The following is a 14,978-nucleotide window of genomic DNA, read 5'->3' on the forward strand; positions in this document are numbered from 1 at the left end:
GTAACCAGTATAGAAAAACATGGTAGCGCCTAAATTTTAATTCTTAGGAGGTCTAATTATGGAGGTAAGGGTAGTATAGAATTTTAGTACAAGTTTAAACTCTTAGAAGTTCAGGGCATATAAATGTTGAAAATATGCCACACAGCCCTATATTTTGACCTTTGAATAAAATAGTAGTGCATATAAACTTTCCGTTCTGGGATATTATGTTTCACGAAACTTCATAGTAAAAGTGTCACAGTTTCAGCCGCAAAGGGAGTTTCTATGGGAAATTGCATTGTCTATATTTACAGAATTGCAACCTTAAGATTGTGATTAGAAAAATTTTGCAGTAAGCATGGTAAATGTTTGGAGTTATTATAAAACCACATCTGATTGAACCTGCTGGTTAAATCCTATCACATTCTTTCTGATAGCATTATTTTATTGCAGAAAGAACATGTGCGCGGTAGATTATTCAAATGAGTCTCAACTGTGAACTTAGAAATAGCGAAAATAGATTTACCGAGCATTTTGTTGTTATGAGTATCGTAAATAACATTGGAACAATATACCGAAATGCTGATTCTGTTATTTCAAAAGACCAGTTAGAGTTCATGCATTCAACGACTATCTCCAACACATAGCATCATACACTCCCAAAACATTTATTTTCTTCATTTTTTACCCTAGTATTCCCTTATTCGTAGTTAACCAATTTGTAAAAAAATAGAAATTCCTATCGAATTGTATAGATACATTCAACGAAAATACACACATCTTGTTTTATAAAGCACAAAACATGAATGCAAGCTGAAATTATCGGGAAACGTGATTTAAAATTCCGTATGTTTAGGGGACACGTTTGCAATACAAAATTGGCATTAAAATTGAAATCAATCATATAAAAACAAGAAGATGTGGTATCTAAAGGCAACAGTTTTATACCACTTCTCAATTGTCATAAATCGATTAAGCGAAAACAAATCCAGATCACAAACCAAAACCGAGGGAAACACATAAACTATAAAAGGAAAACAACCGAACAACAGAACAACAGAAACACTGAACTGCAACACAAACAAACGCCAACATACAGAGAAACGGACTATTTGATAACAACTGCAATATTCCTGACTTGGTATAGAACATTTTAAGAAAAAATGGTAGGTTGAACCTGGTTTCATGGCTAGGCAAACCTCCCGCTTATATGGCAATGCTAAAATTACCGCTAAATGACAACATTACGTGACAGGAATACAGTACAAATAAACGCAAGAACACTTAGGACAGAGAAATACATAAATAAATAATATAAAAGTACATTAAAACATGTAAACCACAGAATATCAACGGACACCTCCCATGAATTTACGACAGTACACCAGGACACCACAATAGAAGTATGAACTGTGCGTCACACGAATGTATGATTGCCAATGAGACAACTCTCCACAAGAGACCAAATGACACAGAAATTATAACAATTATAGGTGACCATAAAGCCTTCATCAATGAGTAAACCCATACCGCATAGTCAGCTTTAAAAGGCCACGAAATGTCAAATGTAAAACAATTCAACGAGAAAATTAACGGTCTGATTTATGTACAAAATAATGAACGAAAAACAAATATGATATACAGCAACAAACGACAACCACTAAACTACGGGCTAATGACTTTGGACAGGCAGATACAGAATGTGGCGTGGTTAAACATGTTAGCGGGTGCCCAACCCTCCCCTAACTTGGGACAGTAGAATGCTCTCTTCTCATTGTTTGTGTCTGTATGATTCACACTTAACAAAAGGGCTTCACAGGACGAATGCTGAAGCTCACATTACCCTTAAACCTAATAAAGTGTTGCTGTCTTTTTACCGAATTTGGTCAAAACTGAATCACTGTCAACCGCATCTAAACCGTTGAAGATGAAAAAAAAAGATACCAGAGATAAAACTAGTTGAGGTTTATTTCATACTTAACGAAATATTTCTTTTACAAATTCACTTAAACATGTAAAAAGTAAAATAACAAATATACCGAACTCCAATGAAAATTCAAAACGGAAAGTCCTTTATCAAGTGGCAAAATCAAAAGCTTAAACACATCAAACAAATAAAAAACAACTGTCAAATTCCTGACTTGGTACAGACATTTACTTATGTAGAACATGGTGGTATAAACCTGGTTTTATAGTAAGTTAAACTTCTCACTTGTATGACAGCTGCAGAGTTCAATAACTATGTACTACAAAGAAGCAGTGAAGATAATGAATATACAAAAGCTGCTGATATCTCAAAAGGAACATAACTGCATCATGCAAAAAAGGAAACTTGGTTGCGAACGTCCCCATAATTGCTGCCATGAAAATTTTGCTACTAAATAGAAAGAAAAACAACGTGAATTAACATTCCCCACTCCGTTCCCCATCTCCACACCAAAAAAAAAGGACGAGGCATGACAAGAGAAATGATATAACCCACGACATAACAAAAATACAATATTTTTTCAGTCCTAGAAATTATGACTGTTTTATTGATAAATGTAAAGTATTATATAATCTTAAAAATATTATAATAGAAATGTTTCAGTAACGTTAAAGTTATAGATATGTTTGAAACTCATGTTTGACCTCCGATAGACCCATTAGACATAGTTGTTTGACCAAACTGGGCGGGATATACAGCATTTTACCCACATAAACATTTTGTGAAAGACACCGTGTTGCCAAATTTTATATGGGTAAAGACTCGGTTCAGTTTTAAATAATCATGAAAAAATCTCAAAATGCGGTCAGCTTGACAGTTTCTAGTTTACATTTACTGCAAGAAATATGAAGCCCTATACATGCTATAGCCAATATGCGATCTACAATGCAACAATGTATAAATACTGATGACTGACAAACTAATTTCCTCTGAAAAGCTGAATGGCGTTATATATTTGATAGATTTATAATACTTTTTTACATTTTAAAACGACCTGATGGTATTATGGTTCTGTATATTCATCGTAATGACATTAACGGTACAAATGTACCAGCATCAGATTCGCATTTCGACATTTAATGTCTCTTCAGTGATTGAGATCTTCTAAGTTAACATTAGATATCATTGATAATTTTTCTGTAGAACTGTTTATAAAATGCTAAATAATTCGGAAAACTAAGGATTTTCTATTCTAAGGAACAGCTAACTGCTTTAGCTGTAATTGACACCACCTTTTTGCAAAATCATATACGGGGTAAGGACTCGATTCAGTTGTAGATACTCATAGAATAAATCAAAATGCGGTCAGTTTGACAGTTACTATTTCACACTGAGTGCAAGAAATTTCAAGCCATATAGCCATGCGATCCACAATGCAAAAACATAAATATTGATATCTGACATACTAATTACCACTGAAAAGCTGAACGGCGTTTTTTGATAGATTTATTATACTTTTTACATACTACAATGACCTGATGGTATTCTTGTTCTGTAAATTCGCGGTAAATAATGAATTGTTCTTTTACTAATCACATTTCGAAGTATCAGAAAAAACAATTTCTGAAAATATATATATATTCATGATATAAGTCAAGACTTTATGACACAATCGGACTTTGAAGTCATTAAACATGTTAAATTTGTGTCCAAGTAGATAATTCAAAGGTTTATTTGCAAATAAACAAGCTTATTTACAAAACATCCTGTCTAAATAAATGTAGAACACGAACGTCGTCTAAATATTTTACCAGTAAATATATTAACACGAAGTACTTTCGGTCGACGTTCAACAAATTATGTACTTTTACTGTGTTACTGAATTAATTTCATTTCAGGGCTTTATTTCCCATGAAAAAGTGAATACTTTAAGTCAAAACGTAATATAAATTTTGATTGAAGATTTCGAGATATCTGAATATGGGTCAAATCAGTTGCATAGCATTCTTTCTCCTTTATTGATCATTAGTTCATGACCACATCGGCACACCAGGTTTTGATTTCCCAGGTTTTTGTTATCTTGTTTAATATAAGTTTTGAAAATTGATTTACTACTGTTACCTCTAAGTCAATGACAATGATTGAAAGATATTGACACAAGTATATGGCATCATATCACTTAAATCGAAACACATTTCTAAGTTAAGTTATTACAGAAAAAAATTATTCACAACTATCATGAAATAAATAATATAATCAGTACTTCAAAACAATTCCTTTTTATTAATAAAAATTCATTGTCGAGTACATGGAAACACTTTTTAGATTTAACCATACATTCTTTACAAACATTTTACCATAATTTTTCGCCTAAAACCCTGAACAAAAAATGATCAGAATACATTACAAAAAGATAATACAAACAGTAACTGTATCTTTTCCTACACATATTTGGTCATGATTGTTATTGTTAATGGTAGCAAACTAGCTACTTAAATGTTTTCATTGATTACGGAATCAGAATTTCACACAGATATTTTTTTTTAAGCCGCAGGTTACAGCTTTCGTCTTTCAATGAAATTTGAGCTTTGTACCGAAGTAATCCACAATGTTGCTCAGAGTCAGAGATGTACCCCTTGTCATAGTTGTTTAATTGTGTGGTAGTTCCGTATAGGTTAGAAAAGGGTTCACCTGTTAGCCACTTTCTTGCCTTTAAACCTATCCACATTTCCCACACACCTAAAAAAAAATCTACAAAAAAATATCGTTTGCTTAAATACACAAGTGAAACTGCGAGCTACTGCTCACTGATGGTACTCCCGCCCAAATATTTCGGTAAACAGGAAGTTGTTGAGTAATGAATCTGAAAACGCATCACACGGTATAGCTGAATTATATAAACCCTGAAACCAAATTTCAGTAATCCTTATGATATAGTTCCTGAGAAAGCTGCGACAAAAAATATTCATGCGACGGATGGAAGGACTGACGGATGGACGGATGGACGGATGGATGGACAGACAGACAGAGGTAAAACAGTATATCCCACTTTTTTAAAGCGGGGGTATAATTATACAGGACCATACTTCTGGTTTACAGGTTATTTGGTTCGTGTGTCCTGTTCTAAATTGATTGATCAGTGAGGTCAAAATGACAAGAATCATGTGTCATTTTGGTCCCTAAAAATGCAATGTTTAAATCATTTAAACCCATATTCATTTTATTGTTTATATTAATTAAAGTAGAGTTACAATATCTTTCATACAAAGATTGTCAGTTTTTGTCATTCAGTATTTGTGCATCACATTATTCGGTATTTGGTTTTGGGCGTTTCTGGTGCGGGTGGGCCCAGAGGTTCGATTCGGATGCAAGGAATTTGATTGAGGTTCTTTCAGTGTTGTTTTCATTTTGCTTATCCTTGTATTTATTTTTGACCCATTGTGTACTGAAAACTAGTGCGACATTATGTTTTAATATACCTTTTGTACTTTCAACTTAACATTTTTGGCTGCTGGATCCTAAGTGTTATCCCTTAATCAATTATGTTTATTTGGGTTGCTCACCCAATTTTGTCAACAAAACGGAACTTTAAACAATGGTCGTAGAGGTTGGAGATTTAGCTAGCTATAAAACAAGGTTTGACCCACCGTTTACTTCTGAAAATGCCTGTACAAAGTAAGGAATATGTCATTCTTTTTCTATTCGTTCCGTTTGTTGATATAGTCTTACTGATTATGTAAGTTTTAGTGGACTTCCTCCTTTTCTAATTACCCTTTAGGGTCGGTATTTTTGTTAATACTTTTTGTCGGTACATATTGGCCACCAATCATTTCAAGAAAGTAATATGAAAACGAATAAGAGCTACAATCGTACTGACCTCAACTTTTATGTTCCTAATAATTAATATGAATGACACCTTTTGCTTTTAGGGTCCCTTCGTTTTTGTTTATATTCGTTTTGCTCATTCTTTGTATGTTTGTGTAGTGTTCTTAGTATTTTTCCTTTTTTATCGGCAAATTTGCTTTGAATTAGGAATTGTGGATATCAGCAGATTTCAAACCATCTTTATATATTATTTAATTTTAATTCCTTAAAAAGAAATAGTTGCACTTCGCAGAGCTAGCCATACACACATCACCGCGATCGCACCACATAGCCTGTGAAACATTTTGACTGTGCGTGGGGCAGGTGTGTCCGTTTGTAGCAGACAAATCTATTATTCAAAAGGCTTAGTCTCAAGAGATCTCAGTGAGGTGGCTTATCTGCCAAGTATGACAGATTGATCTCTCTAGAATGTAGTATATTGTATTTTGAGATATTAGAATCGGTGATTAAAGCACTTACAGTAGGTAAATTTAACAGTAAAATTCCATTTTGCTTGTGTTGTTATGCTGATTAAATCCCCGCCGTTTTGTTGACAAAGAGTTCTTGCTTCCTTCCATGTTTTCCCAATGTTATCCTCATAAATCTTCAGACATGTATTCGAGGAAGAGTCATAGTAATATCCAAACTCTGTGCAACCTGAAACGAGATGCAAAATTATCAATCACTCCACTCGAGTAGGTTTGAAACAAGAAAACGCATTTCCTAAAATCGCTGCTCGTTTTGACCGTTTATAGTATGGTTACATCCAAATGAATTGTTGATAAATTTGGTGCCTCCGAAGCGCTTTTTACCTTCATCAGGAAACATCAAACTCTCATATGTTTAAACTAAGGATGCTTAACAACTTCATTAGTTGTATAACCAAAAAGGGGTCAAAAAATAATATCCAACTTCATTTAAAGTCAACTTTGTATTAGGGAATTGAAACCTTATTTAAGAAAAAATTGTCAACATAAATGATAAGATCGGAATGTTTCAAATAATATTATTGCGAAGCGCTAATCACAGAGCTGATAATATCATCGGGAATATTATAAAACAATCAGCGGTATCGAAAAAACAAAATTACGCTTTATAAAGATTGTGCGCCCGAAGCGCTTTTGTAAATTTATCTTTATCAGAACGCTTAAAATCAGAAATTAAAAAAAGTAATTGATAGATAACATGGTGATCTATACAACCGAGAGTGGCCTACACATAGAAGATAAAAGCTCCGTTTCTGTTCCATTATATAGAGGAGTGCACTATATACATTTTCTTAGCAATAGAAAATCTTTAATACACAAAAAGTTTTAACAGAAAAAATTATCATAACAAATCAACATACATTTGTGTATTATTTTCACAATTATTGTGTGACCAAACTTGTTAATATATAGTTTTGTCTTCAAAAAATATAAATACCTTCTTTGTAAACATAGTATATCAGAGAGTCAGTTGTCATGGTAACGGAACTTTCTGCTAAACCGTCTGTACCTTGCCCAATAATGCATGTTCTGTTTACATTATTCCAGATGAAAACATCACATGATGAGAGTGAAAAGGATACGCAAAGAAGTGCACATTCTGTACTTGATAAAACATTTAGTTCTTGAGTATTTGAGTTCAGAAGACAAAAAGTCTCAATCTTATAAAACGTCTGTTTGATCAAGGTCACATTTGCTGATAAGTTGTATGCAAGTAATGAATGAAAAAATAAGATCACTATGGCAGGAAAATGCATGTTGATGTTGGTCTGAACTCTGAATGTGATCAACGTTGTTACAGACAATTCTTATTATACTAAACTTTTAACATGATGCTTACGTAATTTTGATTAAAGGTTTAAAATAGGATCTTATTAATCTTCTTTCTTTTTTATGTCTTCGATTTTAATTAGTTTCTTTGAAAAATCTGAATTTTTTCGAGAGAGTTCGTATTTAATTAAGAAAATTCAATACTAACATAGTCGATCAAAAAGTTCGAATCGGAAAGATATTGGGTATTCGTAAAATTCAATATGATTGAATATAATTATTTCCAGTGTAATAACAAATTGTATCGTAATTACCTATCATCTTAAAGTGAAATATTTATTTTCTCGGTAAAGAAATGTTCAGACATGGCTAATACCGTACAATTCTTTTCAAACTCAAAACAGTTATTTAATCTTTTATATGCATATCATTATTGGTAAGTCTTAACAAATCAAATTGAAATCGTACAAATCATAGAAATGTGAGAGTACCACTTATATACTTTTACATTGATCACGACAGATGAGATTTTAGAAAATTCACAAATATTTTGTCTTCGTATTAACATCAAGACGCACTACAAAATATGTCTTCTTTATACCCGATACCCAAATTTTAAAAAGAAACCATACATCACAGTGATATTCAGCTGCTTTACTAAAAAGTAAAATAACAAAAATACCGAACTCCAAGAATATTCAAACGGAAAGTCCCTTATCTTACTTAACGTCTTCTACGGTTCGTCCAACCATTTTTCATCTTTAAAAGCTCTTCTTCATATCTATTTTGAACTTTTTTATTCAGCCAGCTGTGTAAATAAGACGTTGTACATTTTGGGGGCTTCGGTAGTCTTAGTAGTCGAACACTACTGTATCACTAGCCTGTCAACACTGAGGTTTTGAGTTCGAATCCCGCACTCGACTCCAAACCTAATTGACTAGGATTGTCAATTTTCCGACTGAATGTCGGTAGTTCTCCCCGGGCACTCCGGCTTCCTCTACCAACAAAACCCGAAAGCCACAAAATATCATAATAGTGCTGATAGTGGCGTGAAAAATACAATCAATCAATCTTGTAAATGTAAATGATTAACTCTCGCATATTCCATCACAATCATTATTTCAACAATATTAAAGCTTTTGGTTTCTCGAGAATCTACATTTTTATTCCCTGTGCTCAATTGAAAGATAGAAGGATTTCTCTCTTTTAAGACTGGTTGTTTCTATAAGCATGGGAATCATTGATATAAAATTCCACTAGAATGTCGCGTAAAAAACTTATTTTATAAAGGGCCACATTGTTTCTTAAAATATAAACACAACCGAATATGCCATCAAAATATAAAAACTTTGATCGACAGCATATTAGATGAGTTCAAGAGATTTATGAGACCATGAGCTCGGAGGGCGAATTGATCGTTTTTCATGAATCAACGCTTATCGGTTGTGTCTCTAACTTAAACTATTGTGTTGATGTCTTTTCAAAATTAAAGCCTTTACTTAATTAGAAGGTATTGTAAGTGAGTTTAGATAACCATGTTATCACGTTTAACGATCCATTGATAAATCAAACTAAACAAATTTAAGCATACAAAGGAAACATTTCAATATAATTCGGTGAGTCAATTTCAGCGACAGATTTAGGAGCGTTGATTCTAGAAAAAGAAAAAAAACGGTAAATGAATAGGCTGACGTCACGGCACTGGTTTAACGATTGTTTACATCTCATATGTCCCTGTGCATGGAATGGAATATCCACCATAAGGATACATTTCTTAATTTGTAAAATGTAATTTCTTAATTTGTAAAAAAATAATTTCTTAATTTGTAACATGTATTTTTTCCACCGGTTACATGAATTTCTACATTTCTTGATATGTGAAATATAACTTCTTAACGTGTAAATGCAATTTCTTAATTAAAAAGTTACAAATCAAAAATGTAATGGGTTTCACAATATTCCGCATGAGGTCGTTTAATGTTTCCTCGATAAGGAAAAATTTAGTTTCCCCTATATAGTTTTCCATGATAGAAACAATATAAAATAACCTAAATTTCGTTAATTTCAATGTATTATTACGAAAAAAACAAGGTCCGTGAGCTCCAGTTTTTATATTGAAGCTTGCAATTTCATTGACCCAAAAGTCTTTTACAGAAGTTGAAGAAAAATCTATCGTCGAACATTTAACACCCCAGGTGGATGTATGCAATTATTATAGGCAACTATACGGCCTTCAATAATGAGAACAATCCATACCGCATAGTCGGCTATAAAAGGCCCCGACATTGTAAACATTTTTTCCTCACTCCCCCCCCCCTTCTTCCGCTACCGTATACTCTTATACTCTATTCCATTATAATCTTCAATTGAGACTTGAGAAGAAAACATTGACTTCAAAATTGTATTCACTACTTCTGAATGACACAAAAGCACAACAAAAGAAAAGAAATTTCGTTATCCCTTCGAAATTGGAATTTGATAAAGAAAAAAAATAACACGTTCTATTTTCATCATATGTTTAATTTCATTTTCAACCATGGTTCTAAATTTAGATTATACTTCCCCAAAAATTGCGGACGGAATAGAAGACACTTTTTTATTTACTGCACCTTGAAAACAAAGATTTGGCTGACATAGATTTTACTCATTCTGAGATACATGTTATAGTGCTCAATTCTTAGTTTCTGTGTAATGTTTTGTGGACGGAATTTGATGTATTTGTTTTGCTGTTGGCTTTGTTCTTCGACTTATAAATTTTGCACTAGTGGTCAATTACCCCTAAATATCTTTTATACTTTTTACATTAATATAAATCATGTCCTAAAATTTTTAATTGCATAAAAAACGGACATGCTAACGTCTTTCTACTTCAACACACAAATTCACATGTTTTACGCTACACTGTGAATTTCATTCAAAACTATGGTTTTTCAAAAAATATTGTGGGGTCAATTCTGGTTTAAAAGCAGAATTTTCACTGGTTTATTTGTTTATTGGTTATAATTTTGCTGTTAAGCGTTTGTTAACTTTCTGTTGAAATAAACACGAGTCGTATTGTGTACCTGCTCCTGCGTGTCTAAACAAATCACAGTGGTAATAGAGTCAGACTAACTCGCAATAGAATACTCAGATTTCTAATTGGAGTCATTCTGATAATTTCTTTGAAGTTTTGAGATAGCACAAGAATACTTGTTTGAATTCGTGATAGACCGCACAAAATCATTTCTCTTTCATGTCCCCATTTTTCCTTTCTTGGAGTATGGGAGATAACTCGCGTAACAAACGACGCACGTTTTTTTATCCCAATTCCGCTAGAGGCGTGCAATTACGTATACTTCGCCTAAAAATGTTATTTAATTATTCGATCATGTTTCACTTTGCAATGTTTAACTCTGATTTCTTAAGTGTCCACCACAATGTAAGGTAATGAAGATTGAACCTGCAATGATTAAAAAGTTAATATCATTTATGAATATATAAGGAACAAATATATAAATTCCTGATGTTTACTTACAATCATACACGTTGCAATTCTATAAATATAGACAATGCAATTCCCCAAAGGAATCCTTTTACGGCTAAAACTGTGTCACTTTTACTATGAAGTTTCGTAAATAATTATATCCTAGAATGGAAAGTTCATATATATGCACTCCTTTTTTTTAAAGGTCAAAACATAGGGATGTGCGGCATATTTTCAACAGTTACATGCCTCTCGAACTTAAGAGTTTAAACGTATACTTAAATTCTGTACTAACCATCCTTTCACTTTTGGTATTCTTCAGTAGTCAATTTGGCCGCTATCCATGTTTCTTTATACTGGTAAAATTCCAAAGCTTTGTGTCTATTGGATGAAACAAAGAGTTCATATCTGGGAACCAGTAGGTAAACAAAACAAAATATCTATGAATATTATATATTTCCCTAAAAGAGGCGTGGTTTGTGAAACAACTGTATCTACAAAGTGCAACCTACAATACGGATATCTATTAAAACGGTTGAAATTGAATGTTTATAGATGATGTTGATATTTTGCAATAGTGTATATTTTCTTGATTAACTGAGCTAAGACCACTGTAATCCGGACTTTCTCTGAGTCAAATACATGCATCCTAGTTTGAATTTATACAGTGAAGAAAAACTATCATGTACCTGTAGACATGGTAGATAGTATCTGACAATTCTTCCAATTTGAAAATCATTTGTATTCTGAATTTGCATGTGGCCGTTTAATGTGTACATCCATTATTTTTTTCAGTTCTTGCTGACGGCAAAGGTAGTGAAGACAGCAATAACAATTATGATACTTCATGTCAAAATGCCAGATTATGATTGGTTAATACGAGGGAGACAATTTACTCTATCCTATGGTAAATACTCTATTACCCTTCACGGAGATCAAGTGTTCGCTTTATCAAATACGGATGGTTGTTATGTACAAGACTTCATAGTTTATTACTTTGAATTTGAAATTTAATAGAAAGTAATAACAGAACATTCGTATAATAAATTAAAAAACACATACCTGAGAGGGTGATAGAGCAGATTGTTACCCCTCGAAAAGACATTGTCAACCTTGGCTTCGCCTCAGTTGACAATATTTTCTCGGGGTAACAATCTGCTCTATCACCCTCTCAGCTATGTGTTATTTATATAATAACATCGATTTGCTTAGTACCAATCAAATTCCCGAACAATGGCGACGTCGATACGTTTTTTTTTTTTATGAAGTTAATTTGAAGATAAGTTTCGATTGTAATGTTTGCAACTTGTTTCTTCACAAAAGAGCTTTTATATGTGTAAAAGTCCATGATTCCAGTCCGTATTTTACTCCGTAATTAGATATTCATTAATATGAGTTGTTAACCATAGGAGTGACATATATTTTTATTAACCACATAGAGCTAACGGAAAGAGCAAAGTAATCTCGTAATTGTTTCAACTCATTTAAAAACATTTCATCTTTTGTTTAGCCATCAACTTTTAATATCAATAGTTTTTTTTATTAAATATTGTTTTAATCGCCGATATATCACTTTCAACTTATCCTGTTTACAATTAGGCAACAACTTATGTTAAAGGTGAGTAATCACAAAATCAAGTTAGTAATTGACAACTGTTCTATTTTAGTTAGATGCTTTATATTTGACAATAAATAGTATGTTAACAAATACTTCGTATTTGATTTGCATTTCAATCCACAGGTAATAGGCAAAAGTAGGTCACTTTGGCCATTATTTCATGCTACACTTGCTTTGGTCATATCTTACATACTGTGACGTACACCAGTGCTATCACATTGGAATCAATTATTCATTAATTGTTCTCCACTCTGAAGATTTGAGTAAATTGTTTTTAATATTAGTTAAAATGTCACGGTGTGAAGTTCTTATAATTGGAGATGTAAAACATACCTCCCAAACTACAAATGCAAAAAAAAAAAGTAAATTGTTATCTTTATATCTGTACATAAGCCTTTTATTCATCATGTTCAGAGACCCTTTGAAATATTGAAAACTAGTAATTTCTATTACATAAAATAGTTAAAAGTTGTATAATCAATCTATATCCTGTATATCAAGACAAATACATTTCATATATTTAAGTTTAGACTTGTAATAAGGGATTTCTAAAGTCCCTACCAATTGTTTCATTGATTATTTAACAAAGACTTAACATTTTAATGGATTTTTACTAAAACTGTTAAAGATTTCACAAATTCACTGTAAAATATGAATATATATGTGTCAAAAAATCAAATTGTAGAAAAAATGAAAAAAAAAAACAAAAAACAAAAACATATTAATAAAATAACAGAAAAGAAACAAATGATAAAATACACGTAGTTCTATCAATAGTGGTTTTATGTCATAAGTATGGTACTGTTTGACAGGTCACAGGTTATTGTAGATTACTTGAGCAAAGTAAATCATGTACATGATGACACAGGTAATTGCTGTGATTACCTGAGCAGAGTAAATCGTGTGTATGATGAAGATATGCAATACAAGTTCCTTGGAGCGTACAGTGTTATACATGAATCGGTCTAGGTATCCACCTTATCGATATTTATTCCAATTTGGAAAAGTTTTTAAATTACACAAATCTTTCAAACCAGTTGAAGCTATCTGGGGCCCTGTTTAAACAATGTACTGTGCATAAATGTTTTCAAAGAGTTATGTTTAATCAATTGTAAACACTTTAAACAAAGCATTTTCTTACTTTAATTTGTGTTTAAAAAATTGGATCATAAACTATACAAATTTAAAAATGTTCACTTTCTACACCTTTTTCGCCCTCAGCTCATTACTGATGACCTTTATTCTTGCGTCACTTGACTCAAACAAGAATTTGTCTAAGTGACTGTTTTTTTTCCGGATTGGACTAAATAGCGATAATGTGTATTGAGACCATGGGCATTTCAATGGCTAGAGCTGTTCATTCTTCGATAACGATGGAATTATCTCCAGGTTCAATGTATGTTAGTGTTTTCGAGACATGTGCTTATTTTATTTTTATTTTTTCGTTTTTTTCAATTGAATAATTACTATTTAAAACGTGTATAAACCCTTTTTAAGAATTCGAACATTAAAGGAAAATAAATACATAAGACATGTTTTATTAATTTTATCTATATATTCATTAAATAAAACTTGTATTCCCAGCAACATGTTAAAGATGTCGTTAAATCCGTTTTGATACGATGTGACAGTGTCTAAACGCACTAGCTACATTGTTACGCGGTCTTAAATCGTCTGAGGTATAATTTAACCGATTGTGTCCTAACCCGATGGTGACATTTGTAATGAGTGTGATTCACATAGCGTGCAATACATACATAGCAGGATATACTTATCTGTCGACACACCAGGTCCCTCTCCTTGTTCTAGGCGTTTTTGCGATTCCCTCAGTTTTGGTTTGTGACCTTTATTTGTTTCTTCTAGATCGTTTTACTAGATTTGAACATTGGTAAACTACTGTCGCCTGAATTTAGCAAAATTTGAAATTTTACAGGTTTAGGTAAAATTGTCCATCGAAGGATTTCTTTTTTTCAAATTGAGTTATTGTTTATCCGGAAGACAATAATTGTTTATACTAGTTAAGAAAGAAAGACTTTTGTTGTTTTTCAAAATGGCCCTGATTAAAGATAAATACGCGGTTGATGTCTAGAAAGGAGGCTTCGATGATAGAACCGAATGTCAATTCTAAAAACCTTAAATCCGGTGTATGTATTAGATATAGTCATCTTATCAATGAAAGGACTGTATCATATTTAATCAGAAGTAATACATGATTATTTCATCTTTTCTCTTATTCTTAAAGCAGCAAATAGTTTCAATAAAACAAGATCAGTTACACTTTCAGAAGATGTTTTGTAGTTAACTATTTGGAATAAAATCCTAATTATTTCTATTCTTATGTCATCATATGGAATTTTTGACATTTTTTCC

Source organism: Mytilus californianus, unplaced genomic scaffold (assembly GCF_021869535.1).
Source record: "Mytilus californianus isolate M0D057914Y unplaced genomic scaffold, xbMytCali1.0.p SCAF_12, whole genome shotgun sequence".
Lineage (NCBI taxonomy): Eukaryota > Metazoa > Mollusca > Bivalvia > Mytilida > Mytilidae > Mytilus > Mytilus californianus.